Source organism: Nycticebus coucang, chromosome 1 (assembly GCF_027406575.1).
Source record: "Nycticebus coucang isolate mNycCou1 chromosome 1, mNycCou1.pri, whole genome shotgun sequence".
In the NCBI taxonomy this organism is placed as follows: Eukaryota; Metazoa; Chordata; class Mammalia; order Primates; family Lorisidae; genus Nycticebus; species Nycticebus coucang.
The window spans coordinates 77,635,801-77,660,090 of NC_069780.1; the positions used below are offsets into that span (position 1 = coordinate 77,635,801).

The 24,290-nt window shown below is 41.4% G+C and overlaps 1 protein-coding gene across 4 annotated transcripts in view; it reads left to right on the forward strand.

Moving 5' to 3' along the window:
• Positions 1-534: 534 nt before the first annotated feature.
• Positions 535-24,290, forward strand: part of FHIP1A (FHF complex subunit HOOK interacting protein 1A) — a 335,356-nt gene continuing 311,600 nt past the window's right edge. For all 4 annotated transcript variants that reach the window (XM_053582802.1, XM_053582835.1, XM_053582843.1 and 1 more), the window contains exon 1: positions 535-855. The gene's annotated coding sequence lies outside the window, so the exon portion shown is untranslated. The remainder of the gene's footprint in view (positions 856-24,290) is intronic.

Consider the following 24,290-nt stretch of genomic DNA (forward strand, 5'->3'; position numbering starts at 1 on the left):
GACTGTCTAAGCGTTTTAAAATTCAAATCTGGGAGAAAAAAGAAAGGCGTCAGTGAAAGCGGGGCACGGTGACAGCCGGTGGTTGCTGTCAAACCTTTTGGAAGTGAGAAATGTGAAACGCTCGGGACGTGCGGAGTTGTTTGTCTTCCTCCATCCCGCAGAACACTTTCGACCCGACCAGAAACGTCTGTGTTTTGTGTTTGGCGGCGCGTCAGTGCCTGTGAAGAGGTGTAGTTCTGGCAAAAGGCGAGCCCCCAAGGGCAAGACGTCCTGTGTCCCGCCCAGGCTCAAGTTTCGGTGGAAACTTTCCCTCAGAGGCTCCTCCCCCTTCACCCTGGAAACCGGCGCGGCGAGGCCGCGCGGCGCCACCAAGAGTCCTTGGCGCACCTGGCGGCTGCGCGTCCCAGGCGGCCCGGGCGGGGCGGGGCCGGCGGGGCGGGGGCGGGGCCGGCGGCGCCCCTCAGGGACGCCCGGCAGGTTGAGCCCCGCCCCGGCTCTGGCCCCGCCCCCGCCCCCGAGGCGAGCCCGGGACCCGAGCGGCCACCCGCTGACGTATAGTCGAAAAGTTGTGCTCAGACTTTCTGGAGTCCCAGTTTCTTCCCCGTTACTCCTACGGAGTTGGAGCCGGGCCTGAAGCACCGCGGCCGAGACCTGCGAGCGGCTGGCCTGACAGCGGAGCCGAGTGTGCCGGACGGGCGAGGAGCCGCGTCGCTTTCCTCGTAGTGCCCGGCGCCGGTGGCGGCTGAGGGGCCCGCGTTCCCGGGACCCGGGCGACAACTTTCTGAACTTTCCGGAGGACGCTCGTCCAAGCGAGTCCAGCGCTGCGCGGGGAGCAGGAGCTGCGGCCCGCGACAGGTACGTGGCGTGCTGACCTGAGATTTGCGCTCGAGGGTGTCTTTTATATTGTTTTAAGGGGCTGAAGGAGCAGAAGAGGGTCGCAGTGTCTCTTGCCAGCATCCCCTAGCTGGGCCGGGAATACCTGGAGGAGCAGGTGGTATTGAGGCTGGGAGCCCGCTGGGGTCGCTGCTTCGGGCCGGGGCGCGGCGGGGAGGAGGTGGCTCCCTGGGATGGGGGCTCCCGGACGGGGTGTAACTCGGTGACAGACCCTTGGGGAGAGACAGCCAGGTTGTTTTCACGAAGGAAGATGTCCCTAGGGCTTTCCACCCCTTTCCTTGGTCTCTGGGTAGGAACAGGAAAAGGCAATGAGATCTGGAGTTCAGTTTTCCTTTCCAAACCTCCTCGCTTACACAAGAGACCGAGGCGGTGCCACCCTGAGGTTTCAGCACTTTCCAGGTGTAAGGACCGACTTGTTGGGTGGTTGTTGCTCAATTTTATAAAATCGCTGATGAAACCGCACCCAGGTGGTGGTTATTATCGATTCGTGTGTGTGTGTGCGTGTGTGTGCGTGTGTGTGTGTGTCTGTGTTTTCCCTGGCCTCAACAAAGCTCCCTTGTTAGCTCCACTTCTGCCAGGGAATGGAACAGTGCTGCTGCTGCTGCCTAATTTCAAGCTTGGCTAGAGCGAGGTATTGGTGGTGGCCAGGGCAGCCGTGTTTTCTTGGGATTTAGAAGTCACGTGAGCAGATCTAGTGAATTAGCCCAGTTCTGTCCCAGCCTCCGGGACCCATCCATTCAAAAGAGATCCAACTTTCACTATTTATTAAGTGCTGAAGCCCGAGCCACCCTGGTAGAGAGAAACCCTCCTGGAAAGAAAGAGCCAAAAATTGGGAAGGAGAGACAGTTTTCAGGAGGAGGAGTAAACTGCCTACCAATTGTTGCTTCCCGGTAGATTGAGCTGCTTCCCTTTGCTTCTCTGGAAGGACTCTGTATCAGATTTCATCTCATTAGAAAGTCAGCTGCTCCCTGCCAATAGCCATAGCAGCCCTGATGAAATTATATAGGTCATTGAAAAATAATTCCTGCTTAATCATCTTTATCTCGTTGATTAATGAGGAAAAGATTTTCTCTCCTTAATGTACCATGTCTGCTTGCCAGGGTCACCTGCTTGACCTTAAGTTCACTTGTATGCCTGGCTCTAGAAAAGGTGCTGTTCCTGAAGCTGACCAGACTGGGTGAACCACAGCTGAAGTAGGCATTGGGAGAAGTTAAGTGGTCTCCTTTGGACAGAAATTGAGCAGGAAATTCAGCCCATAAATCTACTTTTTAATACAGCTGTTTGTTGGCTTTAGATAACTTTTCAGATAATTAAAGGCAGATCCTTTTTGGCTCCAGTTAATCCCTTTCCACAGAGCTCATAAGTATGTCTATGCCTATCTTGAAATGAATTATTTTTTGGGTCCCATTTGTGGTTTGTCCTATACCTTTAGGAACAGGATTTAACTGTGTGCCATGGAAGGGGCAAGAGAAACTGGGGATCACTGAAATAAATTCAGAGAGTGATATAGAGTGGTCCAAAAATTTAGGCCCAACTGCCCGGCTAGATTTCTTCTTTCCTCTAACATAGAAGCTTTATTTTTTATTTTTTTTATTTTTGCAGTTTTTGGCCGGGGCCGGGTTTGAACCTGCTACCTCCAGTATATGGGGCCGGCACCCTACTCCTTTGAACCACAGGCACTGCCCACATAGAAGTTTTTAATGTAGGACTTTGAAGACTAGAAATGAAAGGAGTGTTTTATTTTTACAGAATCAGAGTAATGCATTGCTGAATACTTCTGTACTTCTAAGTTTGGTTTAAAACACTTGCTCTGCAAAGTTCTTTCTATAATAGGAACTTAATAGAGAATGACTGCAAACCAAGAAGCAAATGCACAAATATATTATGTAGAAATTTGGAGGTAAATATTGGAAGAAACAAATGAGCTGTCTCTGAGGAGTGAAATTATATTTTTGTCTTGCCTTGTTTTTTTTTTTTGAGGCAGAGTCTTACTGTGTTGCCCTTGTTAGAGTGCGTGGCACTCATAGCTCATAGCAACCTCAAACTCTTGGGCTTAAGTGATTCTCTTGCCTTAGCCTCCCACGTAGCTGGGGCTATAGGTGCCTGACACAATACCCAGCTATTTTTGTTGTTGTTGTTGTTGTTGTTGTTGTAGTTGTCATTGTTTAGCAGGCCCAGGCCAGGTTTGAACCTGCCAGCCCTGGTGTATGTAGCTGGTGCCCTAGCCGCTGAGCTACAGGTGCCAAGCCTTGTCTTGCTTTTTTAAAAAAAAATTTCAGGTTAATGTGAGGGTACAAACAACCAGGTCACAATATTTGAATTTGTTAGGTAGAGTCCCTCTTGTAGTTGTGTCTTGCACCCAAAAGGTGTGCCATGAACCCTTACATTGTTCCCATTAAGTGGGGGCACATTAATCCCCCATCCCCTCATGTATTACTTTTATTTTTTGAGACAGAGTCTCATTTTGTCACCCTCAGGGAGTGCCATAGCATCATAGCTCATAGCAATCTCAAAGTGTGGGGCTCAAGTGGTTCTCTTGCCTCAGCCTCCCGAGGAGGTGGGACTAAAGATGCCCACCACAACTCGCTGTTTTTTTAGAGATGGGGCCTTGATCTTGCTCAGGTTGGTCTTGAACTCCCTAGCTCAAGCAATCCACCCTGGCCTCAGCCTCCCAGATACTTTTAAAAAGAAAATTGGATAAAGAACCTCCCTTTTTCCTGTAAATATAAAACAAAATTGCTTTCTCTGATTTCTGCTTAGATACTTGATCTTTATTCTGTGGACATTTGTCTCATAGGACAATACATAAGCCCATTGAAGATCTGGTCTCTGAGATTCTGGCTTTGAAACACAATTTACATCTACTTCACCCTTAATTTTAGTAGCTTCGTACTCTTAGGTATTAGTTCAGGTAGGGAAATGGGGCTCAAGAGTGACCAAAAACTCCAGGAATTTCATTTATAGGAATCTCTTAGTGAAAATTATTACAGAAGTGAACTTTTTAATAGTGCTTTATGATTAACAAAATGCTTTCACATGTACCACATTTGTGCCTTGTGAAGTAACAATTTTGCAGTGGGTACTATTTTACTTAGACCATACAGGAGGAAAATGGATGTGATTCAGAGGTAATAAGGAACTTTTATGTATATACTTCCCTTTTTTGCATTGTAGACTTAGACCTGAATTCAAGATTTCTGATTTACAGGCTTTGTTTTTAATTTTTTCCCTGTTGCATTTTGTGAAGTGGTTGGATGTAAAATGGGATCTTACTTCTTTTTTTTTTTTTATTGTTTGGGATTTATTTAGAATACAAAGAATTAGGTTACACTGATTGCATTTGTTAGGTAAAGTCTCTCTTACAATTCTAATTGCAAATTGCAAGAGGTGTGCCATACATCATAACCCCCATATGCCTCCTTTCTCCCCTCTACCTGTTCCTTCATTGCCCTGTCCTCCTCCTTGTATTAGATCATCTATGCCTTCATATTAGAATTTGAGTACATTGGATTCTTGCTTCTATGAATTCCTGTGATGCTTTACTAATAAGAATGTGTTCCAGTTCAATACAGGTTAATACAAACAATGTAAAGTCTCCATCTTTTTTAATGGCTGAATAGTATTCCATGGTATACATATACCACAGCTTGTTAATCCATTCCTGGGTTGGTGGGCATTTAAGCTGTTTCCACATTTTGGTGATTGTAAATTGAGCTGCAGTAAATAGTCTAGTGCAAATGTCCTTATGATAAAAGGATTTTTTTTCTTCTGGGTAGTGATGGGATTGCAGTATCAAATGGGAGGTCTATTTGGAGTTTTTTGAGGATTCTCCATACTTCCTTCCAAAAAGGTTGTATTAGTTTGCAGTTCCAGGGATCTTACTTTTTATTAACCAAAATATGAGCTTGTGTGGAGACAGGGTAACAGGACTATATAAAAATTTGTGCCTATTTTTATGTGTGTATATATGTACATAAATAAAATCTTTGTATCCCTAGTATCTCAACAGTGTAGCAGTCCAATAACATTGAACCAACTTACATTAAATTTGGGAGTGAAGGGCAGCGCCTGTGGCTCAGTGGGTAGGGCGCCCACCCCATATAACAAAGGTGGCAGGTTTAAACCCGGCCCCAGCCAAACTGCAACAAAAAATAGCCAGGCATTGTGGTGGATGCCTGTAGTCCCAGCTACTCGGGAGGCTGAGGTAAGAGAATTGCCTAAGCTTAGGAGTTGGAGGTTTCTGTGAGCTGAGATGCCACAGCACTCTACTGAAGGCGATGAAGTAAGACTCTGTATCTAAAAAAAATAAATAAATAAATAAATAAAAACAAATAAATAAATAAATAAATTTGGGAGGGAAGCCCTATGGGGTAGGGCAGATGAATAAATGACCTAGTGGATTGAATAAAGTACTTTTGGTAATGTCTAAAATTGAAAAAAAAAATGGAAATAGCAGTGTAAGTGTGTGATTTATAAATATGGAAGTAATTGCCAAAAGAAATAATAGCTTGAAGAGTTGAAGGACCTTCTTTTGGGGAATGAAATACATGGATGAGGAGGAACTGGGCAGCAATCTGCTGTCTATGTACATTATAATATTAGATACAATTTTATACTGTGTGTGGTGTATTTTTTGTATTTTTTAAATTTTTTTTTGGCCAGGGCCAGGTTTGAACCCACCACCTCCCGTATATGGGGCTGGTGCCCTACTCCTTGAGCCACAGATGCCACCCTGGTGTATTTAAAAAAAAACCCTTTAGCAGTGATAAAATTTGTGTCAGAATTTTGAGCCAAAAAGGACCACAAGGATTGTTTATTCTTAGAAGTTGGTGGTGCTCCTCAGTTGAATTTGGTAAATAATGGAATTTGGGCTAAACTTTTATCCTTAGAAGGTAGTACTAAGGGGAGATGCTAACAAGGCTTTTCTAGTATTTGTGTGTGTCACTTGATTTTGAAGTAGGGATGCTACTGCTGTCTTCTAAAAGAAAGGTAGAGACATATGATGTTTTACAACTGTTACAAAAAGTTAACATCTTGGGCGGTGCCTGTGGCTCAAAGGAGTAGGGTGCCGGCCTCCTATACCGGAGGTGGTGGGTTCAAACCCAGCCCCAGCCAAAAACTGCAAAAAAAAAGAAAAGTTAACATCTTAACTTTTGAGAAGGGGCTGTTGCCTGCGTTAAAGTACAGTGGTGTCATCATAGCTCACTGCAACCTCAGACTCCTGGGCTCCAGTGATCCTTGTGGCTCAACCTCCTGAGTAGCTGGGACTACAGGTGTGGAGTCACTGTGCCTGGCTGGCACTACCCCCTTTTTACTGAGACAGTCTCACTTTTGTCACCCTGGGTGGAGTGCTATGGCATCACGGCAACCTCAAACTCTTGGGCTCAAGAGATCCTCTTGCCTCAGCCTCCCAAATAGCTGGGGCTACAGGTACCTGCCCCAACATCAGCTCATTTTTCTATTTTTAGTAGAAATGGGGTTTCACTTTTGCTCAGGTTGGTCTCTGAGCTCCTGAATTCAAGCGATCCACTGGCTTCTGCCTCCCAGAGTGCTGGGATGATAGGAGTGAGCCACTGTTCCTGGAGTACCCTGTTTCTTTATAAATAACTTTTTCTCTTACTTCCCTTCTATTTGTATCACTAATATCTATGTATGTATGTATGTATGTATCTATCTATCTATCTATCTATGTATCTTTGCGACAGAGTCTCACTCTCTGCCCTGAGTAGAGTGCTGTGGTATCACAGCTCACAGCACCCTCAAAGTCTTGGGCACAAGTGATCCTCTGGCCTCAGCCTCCTAAATTGAGACTATAGGTGCCTGCCAAAATAGCCAGCTCGTTTTTCTACTTTTACGGGAGATGGGGTCTTGCCTTTTGCTCAGGCTGGTCTTGAACTCCTGAGCTCAGACAATCCACCCGCCTCAGTCTCTCAGAGTGCTAGGATTATAGACGTAAGAATATATGCCTGTTCTTTAGAGAACATCCTTCAAAGTATATCATTTGTATGCTTGTGTTCCGTAGGAAAGCTTTGTGGAGGAGTCATGAAAATGTTAAATTTCTCCAACTTATTCTTCCTCTAGTAGTGTCCTTTCATCTTTAGGTATGCCTTCTTTCTTTCTGAAGGCATGAAACTGAAGATGGAAATTATTAATATATGACCAGCCTCTGAAATCAGAGGTCATAACAGCAGCAGATGCCGAGCTTTTAGGTAGGACTCACCTCATTTCCTTACATTTCAGGTTCTTTTTGGCTTTAATGTTTTCCCCAAGAGAAGATAGTAATTGATAACAGCTATAAAAATACTCTGCATTTGTTGGATGAGCTGTTAATTAGCTTTTATGGAGCATAGTTTTTTTTAAACTTTTTAAAAGAACATTATTCTAATCTAGGGCATGCCATTAAGGAGTTCAGAAAACCGACTAGGTTTTGCAGAATACAGAGTGAGTGTGTTGTAGCCCTTAACCTTAGATTGTTAGTTTACCTCTGTTGCAATATCAGTCATGGATCAATTTTAGGATCTTTGCGCTTGTAGAAAGAGCCAGGAATTGATTTCCCTCATCTGTGTGTAGAAAATGAGAAATAAGATACTTTGGCTACATTTCATGACTCAGGCTCATTGAGGCAGGAACATTTCAGGAATTCCTGTGGCTAAGTTTTTATCGACCATCTAAAAGAGTTGACTAATATTCTCATTTAGTCTGAGCAGTTTTCTTAACCATTTTATTAGAGGAGTATGTTTTATTCTTCAAAATAATATCTTCTGCTTTGTTTTCCTGCAACTTTTATTTGGTTCATTCATTTAGGTTGATTTTCTTTGTAACGTATCCTAAAGGGTGTCCTAAAGGTCACTACACATCCACAGGGAAAATGGGAAATTGTACCTAAGTGTACCTTTACTTACAAAATATTCATTATAAAATTAAAAAAAATTGTTTAACTATTGATATATACATAAAATATTAAAAATATAAAATATAGTACAAAAATAAATATTGTTTTTATTAATTTTTCCTATTTATGGTACCTTTGGGACACCTTGTATAAATCTCTATACACCCATACATATACACCCTATCACTATATGTGTGTACACACATACACACACAGTACACATTTGTATATTCATGTATATTCATGCCTAAGTATATAGTGATACAAGGTATGTTTTAAACTATGATTGTCAGATGTCATAGCTCACTAGTCTGAGTAACTGAGGAGACCCTGTCTAAAAAAAAAAAAAAATATATATATATATATATATATATAATCTTCAGCAAGTCAACTTAATAGAATATCTTGTGCATCCTTGAAATAACGATGATGGGTGGCTGTAATCCTAGCACTCTGGGAGGCCGAGGTGGGCAGATCGCTTGAGGTCAGGAGTTCGAGACCAGTCTGAGCAACAGTGAAACTTCATCTCTACTAAAATAGAAAAATTAGCCAGGTGTTGTGGTGGGCACCTATAGTCCCAGCTACTTGGGAAGCTGAAGCAGTAGGATTGCTTGAGCCCAAGAGTTTGAGGTTGCTGTGAGCTATAATGACACCATGGCACTCTACCCAGGGTGACAATAAGACTCTATCAACAACAGCAACAAAAAAAAGGAATAAGGATGATGTCTGTGCATATATTAGGAAAAATGTTTCTTGAATTTGTGGTATGAAAAATTGTCTTAATAAAAATAAGAATTTCTTAAGACAGTGGGCAAGTTTTATAGTTTGTACATATTCATATTTTGATCTTTTTTGTGGGAAAATGCAACATTCGTAACGTGTTTTTCTTGATTATTGCCTACTCTATAACACTAAGTCACTTAAAAAAAATCTCTACAATGCATGTATATGACAAAATGTTTACACTTTTGAATTATTTTAAGATGTAGTAGTTTAAATGCTTATGAAAAAAATAAATGCTTATGAAAAATCTCACAGCAGGAGTTTCATTGACCTTGATTTGCTTTGGGAAACACCCAACTACCTGATGGTTATTTACTTGTTATATTAAAAACTTAAAGGTTAATGTTAATTTCTTATCAGCTTGATTAAGTTTGACCTCTGAATTTCTTCTTTGTGACTGTTTAGGACCTTGCATGTCCTATTTGAAAAGTACGCTTTGGTGCTGCTATAGATAGTAAGAACCAGCATGCAACAGTTGGAGACTGGTTGTGTTACATCTTCTCTCTCTTTTTTTTTTAAAGTAATGCTACCTATTTATCATGTCTTCGGATTGGTTTGTCACTGAGGAGTGGTCATTCCTTCATAGTGAATCACAAAGTGAGTAGGTTTGACAGTGTTTCCTGACTCAGCTTGGCTGACTCAACATGCTATTCTCTGATCTTCTGTCAGCATAGGCTTGTGGGAGCAGACTCTCAATTTGGCTTTCTTCCCTGTGTGGATAATTCCTAAATCCGTATCCTCATTGCTGACCTTTGGATCTTAGGCTTGCTTCTTCAGCTCCTCCTGGATAGGGCTACATTTATATCCTGATATCAGATTAAACTACAGGGAGACAATAGTAATTCTGTGTCTCAATCAGCTATACCTTATATTGAATAGAATCCTATAAATGTTTGTTATGGATGGTCTGCTTCTTATGACATGGGCAATTATAATTTTTCATCTTGTTTCTGTTTTTAGTTTTAATTCCTTTAGTTTATTTTCATGCCATAGTCAGTTTGAGTTTATAAATTGTAGTCTTGGTTATGTCACCCATCACAGTCCCTGTTGCCTACTGGGTAATGACTCAAGATGCAATGGTTAATTTTATGTGTCAACTTACCTCGGCCACGGGGTGCCCAGATGTTTGCCTGAACATTCTGGGTGTGTCTGTGAGAATGTTTCTGCATGAGATTGACATTAGAAGTGTTAGATTCAGTAAAGCAGATTGCCCTCCCCAATGTGGGTGGGCCTTATTCAGTTTATTGAAGGCCTCAATAGAATAAAAAGGCTGAGTAAGGGAGAATTTGCTTTTTCTCTCTACCTGACTGTCTTAGAGCTGGGACATTGGTCTTCACCTGTCTTCAGACTCAAACTGGAACTTAAACCATTGGCTCTCCAACTTGCCAACTACAGATTTAGGTATTTCTCAGCCTTCATAATCACATGAGACACTTCCTTATAATAAATTTCTTTTTTTTGAGACAGAGCCTCAAGCTGTTACCCTGGGTAGAGTGCCATGGCATCACAGCTCACAGCATCCTCCAACTCCTGGGCTCAAGCAAGTCTTCTGCCTCCACCTCCCAAGTAGCTGGGATTACAGGCACTCGCCACAACGCCCTGCTTTTTTTTTTTTTTTTTTGGTTGCAGCTGTCATTGTTGTTTGGTGGGCCCAGGCTGGATTCGAACCTGCCAGCTCAGGTGTATGTGGCTGGTGCCTTAGCTGCTTGAGCCACAGGCGCTGAGCCATAAATTTCTTTACAAACATACATACACACACACACACACACACACACACACACACACGTATATCTACTACTGGTTCTATTTCTCTGGAGAACTCTGATGAATCCTCAAGGCGTCTACGGATCTGGTGCCCCATGCAAATCCTTTGCTCTGTTTGCCTTGCTGCTCTCTTCCTCATTCCCGAATGTGCCCTGCCTCTTTCTTTTTCTGTATCTTTCTTGAGACCAGTCCTTCTTTTTTCCAGTTATTTCAGTGATGAACAGTCTTCAGAGCTTAGAGATGAGGTATTGATTTGTAAGTATTTTCGCTGTTATTTGCTTTGCTTTGTCTCTTGTAATTCCCTTTGCCCTGTCTCTGGCTAAGCCTTTTCATATCTTCTTCCTTATATTAATATATGCTGTGTAGAACATTTGGGTTAACAATTCTGAATAAGGGTGAAGGAGAAGAAATATGGAAAATGAACAATATCTTTCCAGGAAATTTGAATTTGTCAAATTTTACGGAGATTTCATTCAAGCACAGTATGTGGCTTTCCTTATTTTTCCTACGATTGAATGTAGTTTTTGAGTAAGATCATTAGAAATCTAACCTTATTCTCCTCTTTGGCTGTTCTTTTAAGTTCAAAGTATTGCAGACCCTCTGGACTTTCCACTCTCCTTCCTCTGCTTTTCTATTCCTGTCTTTTAACATAGCTTACTGTATTACTTTTACCTTTTTGTTAAGTCTTTTGTTTATTGACTATCTCCATGAGTACCAATATAAAGCTTTATGAAGGGCAAGGATCTTTGGCTATATTAGCTCTGGCAGTCTTGCCTGTATATCTCAAGACATAGACCAATGCCTGACATTCAATAAATATTTGCTGTATTGAGTGGGAGTTTGCTAACCTTGGGCTCTTCCCTCCCCACATCCTCCTTGCTATCTAGCCTTTCTATTGCATCCTCTGGGACCTCTCTTTCTTTTTTTCTTCTTGTTGCTGAAGACCCCTTGTTATAGAACCGATTAGTTCCTTCAAACCATGTAACTACCTGCTTCCTAGGTGTGTGTCTTTGTCATAGCCACATCAGTAGCAGAATAATTTATATTCCCTTGACAATTTATAGTTTACAAACTGCTTTCACATGTATGATCTCCTGTGAGTTATTCCTGAGTTTGTGACAGTGTTGGTAGACTTTTTTTTTGTAGAGACAGAGTGTCACTTTATGGCCCTCGGTAGAGTGCCATGGCATCACACAGCTCACAGCAACCTCAAACTCCTGGGCTTAAGCCATTCTCTTGCCTCAGCCTCCCGAGTAGCTGGGACTACAGGTGCCCACCACAACGCCCAGCTGTTTTTTGGTTGCAGTTCAGATGGGGCCGGGTTTGAACCCGCCACCCTCAGTATATGGGGCCGGCGCCTTACCGACTGAGCCACAGGCACTGCCCCCAGTGTTGGTAGTCTTTATGTCCTGCCTTTCATTAGCAAAAATATTCTCCCATTAGGAAATGCAACCATTTTTTTAGTAAGTGGTGGACATATCCTTTGCTGGGCTGCGCTGGTGCCAAATTATACTGTATATGAGGAGTGTGCCTATTTTACAACATCTTCTGGCCCTCTAACAACCATTATATTCACCAGAAGAGTGCTTATTATGTAATAAGGTCCTCAAGTAAAGTGATGAGATTGGGAAAGCAAAAAGAAAGGAGGAGACCACCTCCACCAAGTATTTATGGGATGCCTTTCGATGGAGATACTTGGCTAGATGCTGAGTACCCATTGTTGCCCCAAAGTTAATTTGATAGCTGGTGCTCTACGTAGAGCTGTCTAGCAGGAATTGGAGACAGAGCAAGGAATTGAGAAAGCCTGAAGATGCAGATCATGTAGAGATGAGAGCTGATGATGTTTAGATTCTCTGGTAGTAAATTGCTGTCACTGTCTTTCTGGCCCCCTCTCCTTGTTCAGCTATGAAGATGGAATCATTTTCTTTGTAAAGGCTTTCGGTTCTTGCTTCAAGCTGTGGGAGTTCTCAATAACTATTAGTGTCTGATGATGACATGGGAATAGTCCTGTGAGCAATTGGAGAACTGTAGGCATGCCACACATTGACAAGTGTTCACAAATCTCTTTTTGCTATTTTGAAATATCACTGCCAGGGGAGTGGTATACAACTTGTTCTGACAGAGCAGTCTTAAATATTCATTCCTTTTACCCATTACTTTAAGAGAAATGCCAGCATGTAGTCTTTAGTAGCGCCAGTAGTAATTTTGGAGAAATTATGTTATAACTTTGTCAAGGTGCTGATTTTCACAAATCCTATTTATTTATACATTAATATATTACTGTCACGATTTTTAATGATGAAGGAACACAACACTTTGAGGTTAGGGAAATTTAGGGGTTAATGTGGTCTTTGATTAGTTATGTTCTATGGTAAGTTCATTAGCAAGTGTTTACTATTGTGTGAGGCTATATGAGCATAGTGGAAAGAGGATGCAGTTTGGGTATAAATATGATTGAAATCCCTGATCTATGAATTAGTAAATTAGTGACCTTGGGCAAATTACTTTTCTTTGATGAACCTTGTAAATGAATCCTCATTTATAAAATGGAGATTATAATGTCTATCACAGGAAGTTTCTGTGAGGATTTAATAAGATACCACATGTGAAATGCTTAACATGGAGGAAATTGTCAGTACATGGTATTGTTACTTATGTGCTGAGCCTCTTTTAGCACTCTTTTAGGGACTGTGGGGGAGGTTCAGAAAGTGTGCAAGATCTATGTCTACAGAGTTCCAAAAGATGCTGACAAATGTGTATCTGAAAATCAGGACAGTGTATAATGAAGTGTTATTTGTACAGAAAGGAAGTATAAGAAACTGGAAAGTAGAGGTCACTGTGGTCATAGTCTCAAGACTCATAGGTGGAGATGGGGTTTCTGTGATTCCTTTGGTCACAAGTTGTAGAAATGTAACCTTTATAGAAGGGGATTTATTAATTTACATGGCTAAAGTGTGGGAGAGGTGAAGTAGATCTCAAGGAAACCTAAACTGGGAACTCTTGTTTCTGTCTTGTATCTTTTCGAGTCATTTTTCTTGACATGGTTTAGGGTGTGACTGCAGCAAACTCAAGATGAGAGAGAGAAAGAGAGAGAGAGAACGAACAAACTTGATCTTTTTCCTAGTGTAAATTCTCAAAATCATGGCATGGTTCTGGTTGGCCTAGCTTCAGTAATGCCTCCATCCTGCGGTTCAGGGTCACAAATTACTGGATGATTTCTAGAGAAATACAAAGTTGGATGGGGGAAGAGGAACAGTTTCTTAAAAAAAAAGATGGTACCGTTCTTGGAAGAAAGGAAGTATGTTTACTCCTGAAAGGGAGGAGGAGCATTTGAGTTGGTTGCACAAAGAGAGTCACATTTATAGAGCACTGAACCACAGGTGCAGAGTCTAGAATTGAGAAGATGGTTTGTGTTAGTGAAAGAGGATAAAATGGACTCATTGTGGATGATACGAAGTGGTTGGTTGAAGAGTTTGAACTGATCTGATAGGACATAAACCCCAAGAACTAATATCAGATTGACATAGTCATATTGTATGCCAGATTGTAGTCTTTAAAAATGGGTTTTATATTGAATGCTAGGTATTTGAATTGGTAACTTGAGGACTAAGTTGAGTGTAGTCGAGAAGTTATATCCATTGATTGTAGACAAGGTGGCTTTTGTATTAAAGAGGCAGATATCTATCCTGGCGCTACCTTAAAAACCAGATGCTATCAAGAATTTTCTTACCTTTCCTGTAAAAAAACCCTACAAAGCCGTATTTCAGAGTAACCAAATAGATGTTTTGGATAAAATCTTGGTTTTAGAAGAATTCCAGCTGACGAATGAAGAATGAATGATTCAAATAAAATATTACCATTTTGTTGACTCTAATAAAATGACAGGTCCAGGGAATAATCATCAGTAACTATGAAAACTGTTAGAGGTTCATGGGGAACTCTGTAACTGATAGATTGGGCTAATAACTACTGAATCCACTGGAATCTTATCATTACAAAAAGAGAAAGAACTAGATGTTGTGTCCCTCCTAATTTGTTGCAATATGAAATAAACAGAACTATTTATGAAGTTACTTGCCAAAAAAATGAACACTATTCCGATCAAGCCTTTGGATCTAACTACAAGTTTATAAGAAGAACAGGAAAAAGAAGACCACATTAAATAATACCTTAGAGATATAATCAGCCAAATCCAGAATGTAGAAATTTCTAAGGGACAGATTACTCAGTTTGTTCAGTATAGAAACAGAAAGAAAAACAAAGAGGGAAGAAGAACTATTATTTTATTTTTTAGAGGAATTTTTATTATTTATTTATTTTTTTAAATTTCAGAGTAATAGGAAGGTACAGATGATGAAGTCACATTTTTTCATTTGTTAGGCAAAGTCCAAGTTGTAGCTGTGCCCCCTCACCCAGGAGGTGTGCCGTATATCCTTACATGGTGCCCATTAGGTGGGAACTTACCAGTCCCCCTCCTGCCTCCCCCTTTCCTACCCCCTCCCCCACTTTATTTTATTTTATTTTATTTTGTAGAGACAGAGTCTCACTTTATCGCCCTTGGTAGACTTAGAGTGCTGTGGCGTCACATAGCTCACAGCAACCTCCAACTCCTGGGCCTAGGTGATTCTCCTGCCTCAGCCTCTTGAGTAGCTGGGACCACAGGAGCCCACCACAACACCCGGCTATTTTTTGTTGCAGTTTGGCCAGAGTCAGGTTTGAACCTGCCACCCTCAGTACATGGGACCGGCGCCTTGCCCACTGAGCCACAGGCACCACCAGTCCCCCTCTTGATTTTAATTATGTTTTTATCCTGCATGGGAGTGTAGTTGTTTGTCTGTTGGTTTCATATTAGTATTGAGTATGTTGGATACTTGCTTTTCCGTTCTGTGATACTTCACTAAGAAGAATGTTCTGCAACTCCATCTAGGTTAATACAAAAGATGTAAAGTCCCCATCTTTTTCAATGGCTGAATAGTATTCCATGGTATACATATCCCACAGTTTGTTAATCCATTCATGTGTGGATGGGCACTTGGGTTGATTTCACATTTTGGGGATTGCGAAACGAGCTGCAATAAACATTCTAGTGTAAATGTCCTCATGGTAAAATGACTTTCTTTCTTGTGGGTAGATACCTAATAATGGGATTGCAGGATCCAATGGAAGGTCTACTTTTAGTTCTTTGATGATTCTCCATATTTCCATCCAAAGAGGCTGTATTAGTTTGCATTCCCACCAATAGTAAAAAAGTGTTCCTGAGGTAAAGGAATTTTTAGTTCACTCTGAGATATTGTTCCCCTCCAGAAAGCTCAAAATTAGTCCTCAAAGTCAGGTCAGGGTCAATGACGTCACCACCTATGTCATGCTCAGCGTTTGGTTTCCATTTAAAAGAAGTCACAGAATTTTTAAATGTATAAGGACAAACACCAGGATAGGTCCAATTATTTATTTATCCTTGCCCTGTTTCATTAAAGACCAAAGCCTGCTCAAACATGTGTCTGGAAAACATCTGTCCGCAGGAGACCTGACTGCACACTACATCCCTCTGCCCTTCACTCTCCCTGGGCAACTCCAGAGAGTACCACGCTGCCTGCAGAGCTGCCTGGTGGCTGATGTGAAAAGTCCACAAAACCCACCCATATTTTCCTATCTCAGAGGACTGTCCTTGATCAGCTATCCCATTTTCTCTTCTACCTTACATAGCTCAGTTATTTCTTAGTCTTTTGATCCCTTTCAATCCTCCAACTACACTTTCTTGCTCCCTTAGTTTTTACAGCTCTTGTCCAGTAAACTTTACTTGTCCTAGCCACTAAACCACCAGGGAGAGCTTTCCTTTTTTTTCTTTTGAGACAGAGTCTCACTTTTTTGCCCCTGGTAGAGTGCTGTGGCATCATAGCTCACAGCAGCCTCAAATCCTTGGGCTCAAGTGATTCTCTTGCCTCAGCTTCCGAAGTAGCTGGGACTACAGGTGCCCACCACACACCCAGCTACTTTTTTTTTTTTTTTTTTTAAGACGGGGGTCTCACTCTTGCTCAGGCAGGTCATGAACTTGTGAGCTCAAGAGATCCACCCACCTTGGCCTCTCAGAGTACTGGGATTACAGATGTGAGCCACTAAAGTCCCTCCCGGTATTTTCTTTTTAAACATTTCTTAAACCAGTGATTTCTTCTTTTTTTTTGAGTCAGAGTCTCACTTTGTCACTCTCGGTAGAGTGCTGTGGCGTCATAGCTCACAGTAACCTCAAACTCTTGGACTCAAGTGATTCTCTTGCCTCGGCCTCCCAAGTAGCTGGGACTATAGGCGCCTGCCACAATGCCTGGCTATTTTTAGAGATGGGTTTTGCTCTGGCTCAGGCTCATCTTGTACCTGAGCTCAGGCAATCCATCTCCCTTGGCCTCCCAGAGTGCTAGGATTACAGGCATGAGCCACTGTGCCTGGCCTAAAACTGTGATATTCAATCAGTGTGACACAAACATTTTTAAAGATCATTAATTAAATTATTTTCAAAAAAAGTTCAGGGCACAGTAAATATATTCATTTTTTACTCTTTTTTGATGAACATAATTTAAGTGTGCTGTGGAAGTTTAACTATAGATTCAAGTGTGCAGTGAGATAAAAAAGGTTGAAAAATTCTGCCTTAAAAGGAAAGAAGAAGAAAGAAGGGAGGAGAGGAGGTAGAAGAGGAGAAGAAAGGAAAAAAGAAATGAGGAAAGTCAGATCCTAAATGAAGATGATGTAGCAGGAAGAATAAAGTTCTCAGTTGGGAAGAAAACGAAAATTCAACTTAAGACATCAGTGCCACCTTAAAGGTGCCTAGAATTAGTTCAAAGTCTCCTGCAGAATCTCCATGTAACCGGCATCCTCCTCCTTAGCAGCTTTTAATTGAATTCTAGACAAATGACCCACAGACTACCAGGTTACATTCGGAATGTTCTCCTGTAATCTACAAGTAGCTGAGGCCTGAGAGAATCATCAGAGACAGAGGAAGGAAGTTTTGGGAATTGATGGATTTAAAGGAATATTATGACTTGCCTCTTTTTTTTTATTGTTAAAACATAGCTGTGTACATTAGTGCAATCAAGGGGTACAATGTGCGGGTTTCATATACAACCTGAAATAGTCTCCTCAAACTGTTCAATGTAGCCTTCATGGCATTTTCTTAGTTATTGTATGAAGACATTTGTATTCTGCCTTTAGTAAGTTTCGCCTGTACCCATTCTAAGATGCACGGTAGGTGTGGCCGCACCCATTGTCCTCCCTTCACTATATCCTCCCCCCTCCCTTCCCCTTCCTTGGCCCGTTCCCCATAGTCTTGTGCTATAGTTGGGTTATAGCCTTCATGTTAAAGCTATAAATTGGCTTCATAGTAGGGCTGAGTACATGGGATACTTTTTCTTCCATTCCTGAGATACTTTGCTAAGAAGAATGTGTACCAGCTCCATCTATGTAAACATGAAAGAGGTAAAGTCTCCATCTTTCTTTAAGGCTGCATAATATTCCATGGTATACATGTACCACAATTTGCTAGTCCATTTGTGGATTGATGGGCACTTGGGCTTCTTCCATGACTTAGCAATTATGAATTGGGCTGCAATAAACATTGTGGTACAAATGTCTTTGTTATATTGTGATTTTTGGTCTTCTGGGTATAAACCTAGTAAAGGAATTATAGGATCGAATGGCAGGTCTATTTTTAGGTCTCTAAGTATTCTCCAAACATCCTTCCAGAAGGACCGTATTAGTGTGCATTCCCACCAGCAGTGTAGAAGTGTGCCCTTTTCTCCACATCCACGCCAACATCTCTGGTTTTGGGATTTTGTTATGTGGGCTACTCTTACTGGGGTTAGGTGATACCTCAAAGTAGTTTTGATTTGCATTTCCCTGATAATTAAGGATGATGAGCTTTTTTTCATGTGTTTGTAGATCATGTGTCTGTCTTCTTTAGAGAAGTTTCTCTTCCAGTTCCTTGCCCACCCTGAGATGGGATCACATGTTCTTTTCTTGCTAATATGTTTGAGTTCTCTGTGGATTCTGGTTATTAGACCCTTATCAGAGGTATAACCTGCAAATATTTTCTCCCATTCTGAGGGCTGTCTGCTTGCTTTACTTACTATGTTCTTGGCTGTGCAGAAGCTTTTTAGTTTGATCAGGTCCCAGTAGTGTATTTTTGATACTGCTTTAATTGCCTGGGGAGTCCTCCTCATAAAATATTCACCCAGGCCGATTCCTTCAAGAGTTTTCCCTGCACTTTCTTCAAGTATTTTTATAGTTTCATGCATCAAGTTTAAATCTTTTATCCAGTGAGAGTCTATCTTAGTTAATGGTGAAAGGTGTGGGTCCAGTTTCAATCTTCTACAGGTTGCCAGCCAGTTCACGCAGCACCATTTGTTAAATAGGGAATCTTTTCCCCACTGAATGTTTTTAATTGGCTTGTCAAAGATCAAATAACGGTAAGTAGCTGGATTCATCTCTTGGTTCTCTATTCTGTTCCATACATCTACCTCTCTGTCTTTGTGCCAGTACCGTGCTGTTTTGATCACTATCGACTTATAGTACAGTCTCAGGTCTGGTAGCGTGATTCCTCCAGGTTTATTTTTATTGCTGAGTAATGTTTTGGCTATTTGAGTTTTTTTCTGATTCCATATAAAACAAAGTATTATTTTTTCAAGATCTTTAAAATATAACAATGGAGCTTTAATAGGAATTGCATTAAAATTATATATTGCTTTGGGTAGTATAGACATTTTAACAATGTTGATTCTTCCCAGCCATGAGCATGGTATGCTTTTCCATTTGTTAACATCTTCAGCTATTCCTTTTCTTAAAGTTTCATAGTTCTCTTTGTAGAGATCCTTCACGTCCTTTGTTAGGTATACTCCCAAATATTTCATCTTCTTTGGCACTGCTGTGAAAGGAATAGTGTCCTTGACTGTTTTATCGGCTTGGTTATAGTTGGTATATATAAAGGCTACAGATTTATGGGTGTCGATTTTGTAGCCTGAGACATTGCTGTATTCCTTGATCACTTCTAAAAGTTTTGTAGTAGAATCCCTCGTGTTTTCCAGATATACAATCATATCATCTGTGAAGAGTGAAAGTTTGATCTCTTCTGACCCTATGTGGATACCCTTGATCGCCTTTTCTTCCCTAATTGCAATGGCTAAAACTTCCATCACAATGTTAAAGAACAATGGAAACAATGGGCAACCTTGCCTGGTTCCAGATCTAAGTGGAAATGATTTCAATTTAACTCCATTCAATACGATATTGGCTGTGGATTTGCTGTAGATGGCCTCTATTAGTTTAAGAAATGTCCCTTCTATACCAATTTTCTTAAGTGTTCTGATCATGAAGGGATGCTGGATATTACCAAAAGCTTTTTCTTCCTCAATTGAAAGAATCATATGGTCCTTACTTTTTAGTTTATGTGCTAAATTACATTTATGGATTTACGTATATTGAACCAGCCTTGAGACCCTGGTATAAATCCCACTTGATCATTGTGTATAATTTTTTTTGATGTGTTGTTGGATTCTGTTCGTTAGGATCTTATTATTTTAGGATCAATATTCATTAGTAATATTGGTCTATAATTTTCTTTTCTTGTTGGGTCTTTCCCTGGTTTGGGGATCAAGGTGATGTTTGCTTCATAGAATGTGTTGGGTAATATTCCTTCTTTTTCTATATTTTGGAAGAGTTTTAGTAATATAGGTACTAATTCTTCTTTAAAGGTTTGGTAGAATTCTGACGTAAAGCCATCTGGTCCTGGGCTTTTCTTTTTAGGGAGATTTTGTATAGTTGATGCTATTTCAGAACTTGATATAGGCCTGTTCAACATTTCCACTTTGTTCTGGCTAAGTCTTGGGAGGTGGTGTACTTCCAGGTATTGGTTGATTTCTGTCAGTGTTTCGTATTTCTGAGAGTAGAGTTTCTTGTAGTATTCATTAAGGATTTTTTGAATTTCTGAGGGGTCTGTTGTTATTTCATTGTCACCATTTCTGATTGATGAAATTGGAGATTTTACTTTTTTTTCCTGGTTAGGTTGGCCAAAGGTTTATCTATTTTATTGTTCTTTTCAAAAAACCAACTTTTGGATTTATTGATCTGTTGTATAATTCTTTTGTTTTCAATTTCATTTAATTCTGCTCTGATTTTGGTTATTTCTTTTCTTCTGCTGGGTTTGGGGTTGGAGTGTTCTTCTTTCTCCAGTTGCTTGAGATGTCCCATTAAGTTATTAACTTCCTCTCTTTCCGTTTTCTTGAGGAAGGCTTGCATGCTATAAATTTCCCTCTCAGGACTGCCTTTGCAGTATCCCAGAGGTTCTGGTAATTCGTGTCTTGATTGTTGTTGTGTTCCAAAAATTTTGTGATTTCCTTCTTAATCTTGTCCATAACCCATCTGTCCTTCAGCATAAGGTTGTTTAACTCCCATGTTTTTGTATGGGTATGCAGGTTCCTGTTCTTATTAAGTTCAACTTTTATTCCATGATGGTCTGAGAAGATGCAAGGAATAATTTCTATTTTTAAAATTTGCTGAGGTTAGATTTATCGCCTAGGATGTGGTCAATTTTGTAGTATATTCCGTGGGCTGATGAGAAGAATGTGTATTCAGTTTGGTTGGGATGAAATATTCTGTAGATGTCTATTAAATCCAGATGTTGAATGGTTAAGTTTAAATCTAAAATTTCTTTGCTTAGCTTCTTTTTGGAGGATCTATCCAGCACTGCTAAAGGGGTGTTCAAATCTCTAACTACTATGGAACTGGAGGAAGTCAAGTTGCTCATGTCTATTAGAGTTTCTCTTATAAATTGAGGTGCGTTCTGTTTCGGTGCATAAATATTAATAATTGAAATCACATCATATTGAGTATTGCCTTTAACAAATATTTGCTATCCAGATTCTGAATTCGATTTCTGACATCTCAGCTATTTGTTTGTGTATTAGATCTTGTGCTGTGTCTGTCCCATTGATCCGTGGGGGAGTTGATCTACTCTGATTATTCATATTGCCAGGGTTTTCTGTTCATTTCGCCTCATGATTGTTTTTCACCATTGCCTGTGGCCATCCTCAGAGTTGGGAGGTTTCTGTCCAAGATTAGACCCCAGCGGGATCACTGTATTGTTGCCGGATGTTTGCAGGGATTGACCCTGTGTAGTTCCTCTCGGGCTGCACCAGCCAGGGAGTTCTGGTTGTGGAAGCAGCTCCGGAATATGACCCACCCGGATCCAGCAACAGGGCGGGAGGTGTTGCGCATGGTTCTGGGAGTGCCTGGTGCCCAGTGACCTTGGCACAGAGAGCCCAAGGCTCCAGCAGTTTCTGGCCAGGAGAAGTGCTCTGTGCAGAGGCAGGGAGGGCTCCGGAGGGCACGCGGCTACCAGAGTCCCTGGCCAGACAAGCCGGCTGGTGTGGAGGCAGGGAGAGTACAGGAGGGATGACACAGTGTTGCATGGCTCCTGCAGTTCTTGGTCAGGGCTTGAGGAGGCCCTGTGGGCGCTGGTCGCGGGTCGGGGCTCACAGTGCAGCTCATATAGAGGTACGGGCGGTGCCAAGCCCAGGAGTTTGAGGTTGCTATGAGCTGTGACGTTATGGCACTCTACCCAGGGCAACAGCTGAGGCTCCAGTGTGCCAAAAGTGGTCTCACTCTGTCCCTGAGGGTCAAGGTTGCAAGACAGCTCAGTCCCTGTCTTTAGGCTGCTCAGTCACCAGGCCACTAGCTCCTGCCTGATCCTTGCTCTGCAACTCTGAGGGCGGAGCTTGCCAGGGCAGTTCTCTCACAGTGGCTCCCTGCGGCCTACAGCCGAACACTACCAGCTCCGTCTGGCTTGGCGGCTCAGTCTGGGGCCCTAGACAATGCCCAGATTTCTCCGCACTCCTGCTGAAGCTCTCCCCAAGGCAGTTCAACCAAGTGCCAAGTCCAAAAACACCAAAACAGTTCACAGGTAAGGCCTTTCCGGTTTGTAGTCTCACTGCTGCTTCTACTTATGGCTGCTGGTGGGATTAGGTCAATTGAACACATGCAACCACTTGCCAGTTTTCCATTGTTTTTGTCCTCCTCTTGGGGTCCAGAAGTCCCTTGCTGACTCCCTGTATCCTCAAAGGGATGATTATAGGAAGATCCCACCAGCCAGAGATGCCCGGAGTCTTATCTCCCCAGACTCACCGTGCCCTGTTGCAGGGAAGCTGTTATTTGGCCGCCATCTTGGATTAAGATCCAGAAGAACTATTATTAAGAGACTTAGGGATCTTCATTTGGACAAATTAACTAGAAAGTTATGAGTATGTATTAGCTATGTAAAATCCTAAATGATTTGGGAAATTTGAACTCTGGGTATTAGATAAGAACTATTTTTGTTATAGGAAAAATAGTGGTATTATTTAAAAAAAAAGTTCTCATTTTTTAAAGATACATTTTAAAGTTTTTTCAGATTATGTGATACAGTGTCGGTTTCTTATGACTGTTATAACAAATTACCACAAACTACGTGGATTAGAAAACCGAAATTTAGCCTGGGCACAGTGCCTCATGCACTTTGGGAGGCTGAGGCAGGAGGATTGGGAGGTCTGAGGCTAGGCGTTCAAGACCAGCTTGAACAACATAGTGAGACCCTTGTTGTCTACAAAGAAAAATTATTAAAAAAAAATTGCAGTTTAATATGACGATATATATTGTTAGGTTATATAATTTGTTTTTGTACGTTTAAAGTTCAAGTTATAGTTGTGTCCTTCACCCAGGAAGTGTGCCATATACCTGTGCAATGTACCTATTGGGTAGGGACTTACGTAACCCCTTCTTCTCCATCTCCCTCTACAAAGAATTTTTAAAAATTAGCAGAGTGTTATGCATGCCTGTAATCTCAGCTACTCAGGAGACAGAGTGGGAGGATCCCTTGAGCTCAGGAGTTTGAGGTTGCAGTGAACTATGGCGAAGCCTCTGTGCTCTAGCCCAGATGACAGAGCGAGACCCTGTCTCCAAAAACTAAAACCAAAACAAACAAAAAAGCCCTCATATGTATTCTTTCATAGTTCTGGAGTTCAAAAGTTTAAAGTCAAGATATAGGCAGGACTGCTCTCCTTTCGGAGACTCTGGGGGGAGAATCTTTGCCTTTTCCAGCTTCTGGTGGCTGTCCTTGGCATATGGCTGTGTTTCTCTGCTCCGTCTTTACATCGCTTTTTTCTCTATATGTGTGTCTGTGTCTAATCTTTCTCTGCCTTTCTCTTTTAAGGGTACATGTGTGCTTGCTTTGGCAGCACATATACTAAAATTGGATGGATTTGCGTGATTGTATTTAGGGCCTACCTGGATGATCCAAGATAAACTTAAGATCCTTGATTTAGTCACTTATCTTTTACCACGTAATATTCACAGGTTTTGTAAATTAGGAAGTGAATATATCTTTTGGGGCCACTTCTTTCTGCCTATCTCAGGTATAAGATATGAAGTTGGCTTTGAAACAATCCAGCAGTGGCAGGAGTAAAATGGAAGATTACTGTTGGCAGAATCAAGATGGCTATCATTGTTAATTTTTAAGCTGGGTGTTGGCATTCATTGTATTATTCTCTCTACTTTGCATGTGTTTGAAAATTTCCATGGTAAAAAGTAAAAGCAAGCAAACAAAAAAGGTAAACTCGCATGCCAAGATTCTTTGGTAATAAAGTCATCTTAGAATCTGGAAGATATGATATTAACCCTAATAAATGCAAACCTCAATCAAAAAGCATTTCTTTTTCTTAAGACAGAGTCTCATTTTGTTGCTCTTGTTAGAGCGCCTTGGTGTCATAGCTCACAGCAACCATAGACTCTTGGGCTCAAGCAATTATCTTGGCTCGGTCTCCCAAGTAGCTGGGACTATAGGCGCCTACCACAACGCCTGGCTATTTTTAGAGATGGGGGTCTCACTCTAGATCAGGCTGGTCTTGAACTCATGAGCTCAGATGATCCGCCCACCTCAGCTTCCCAC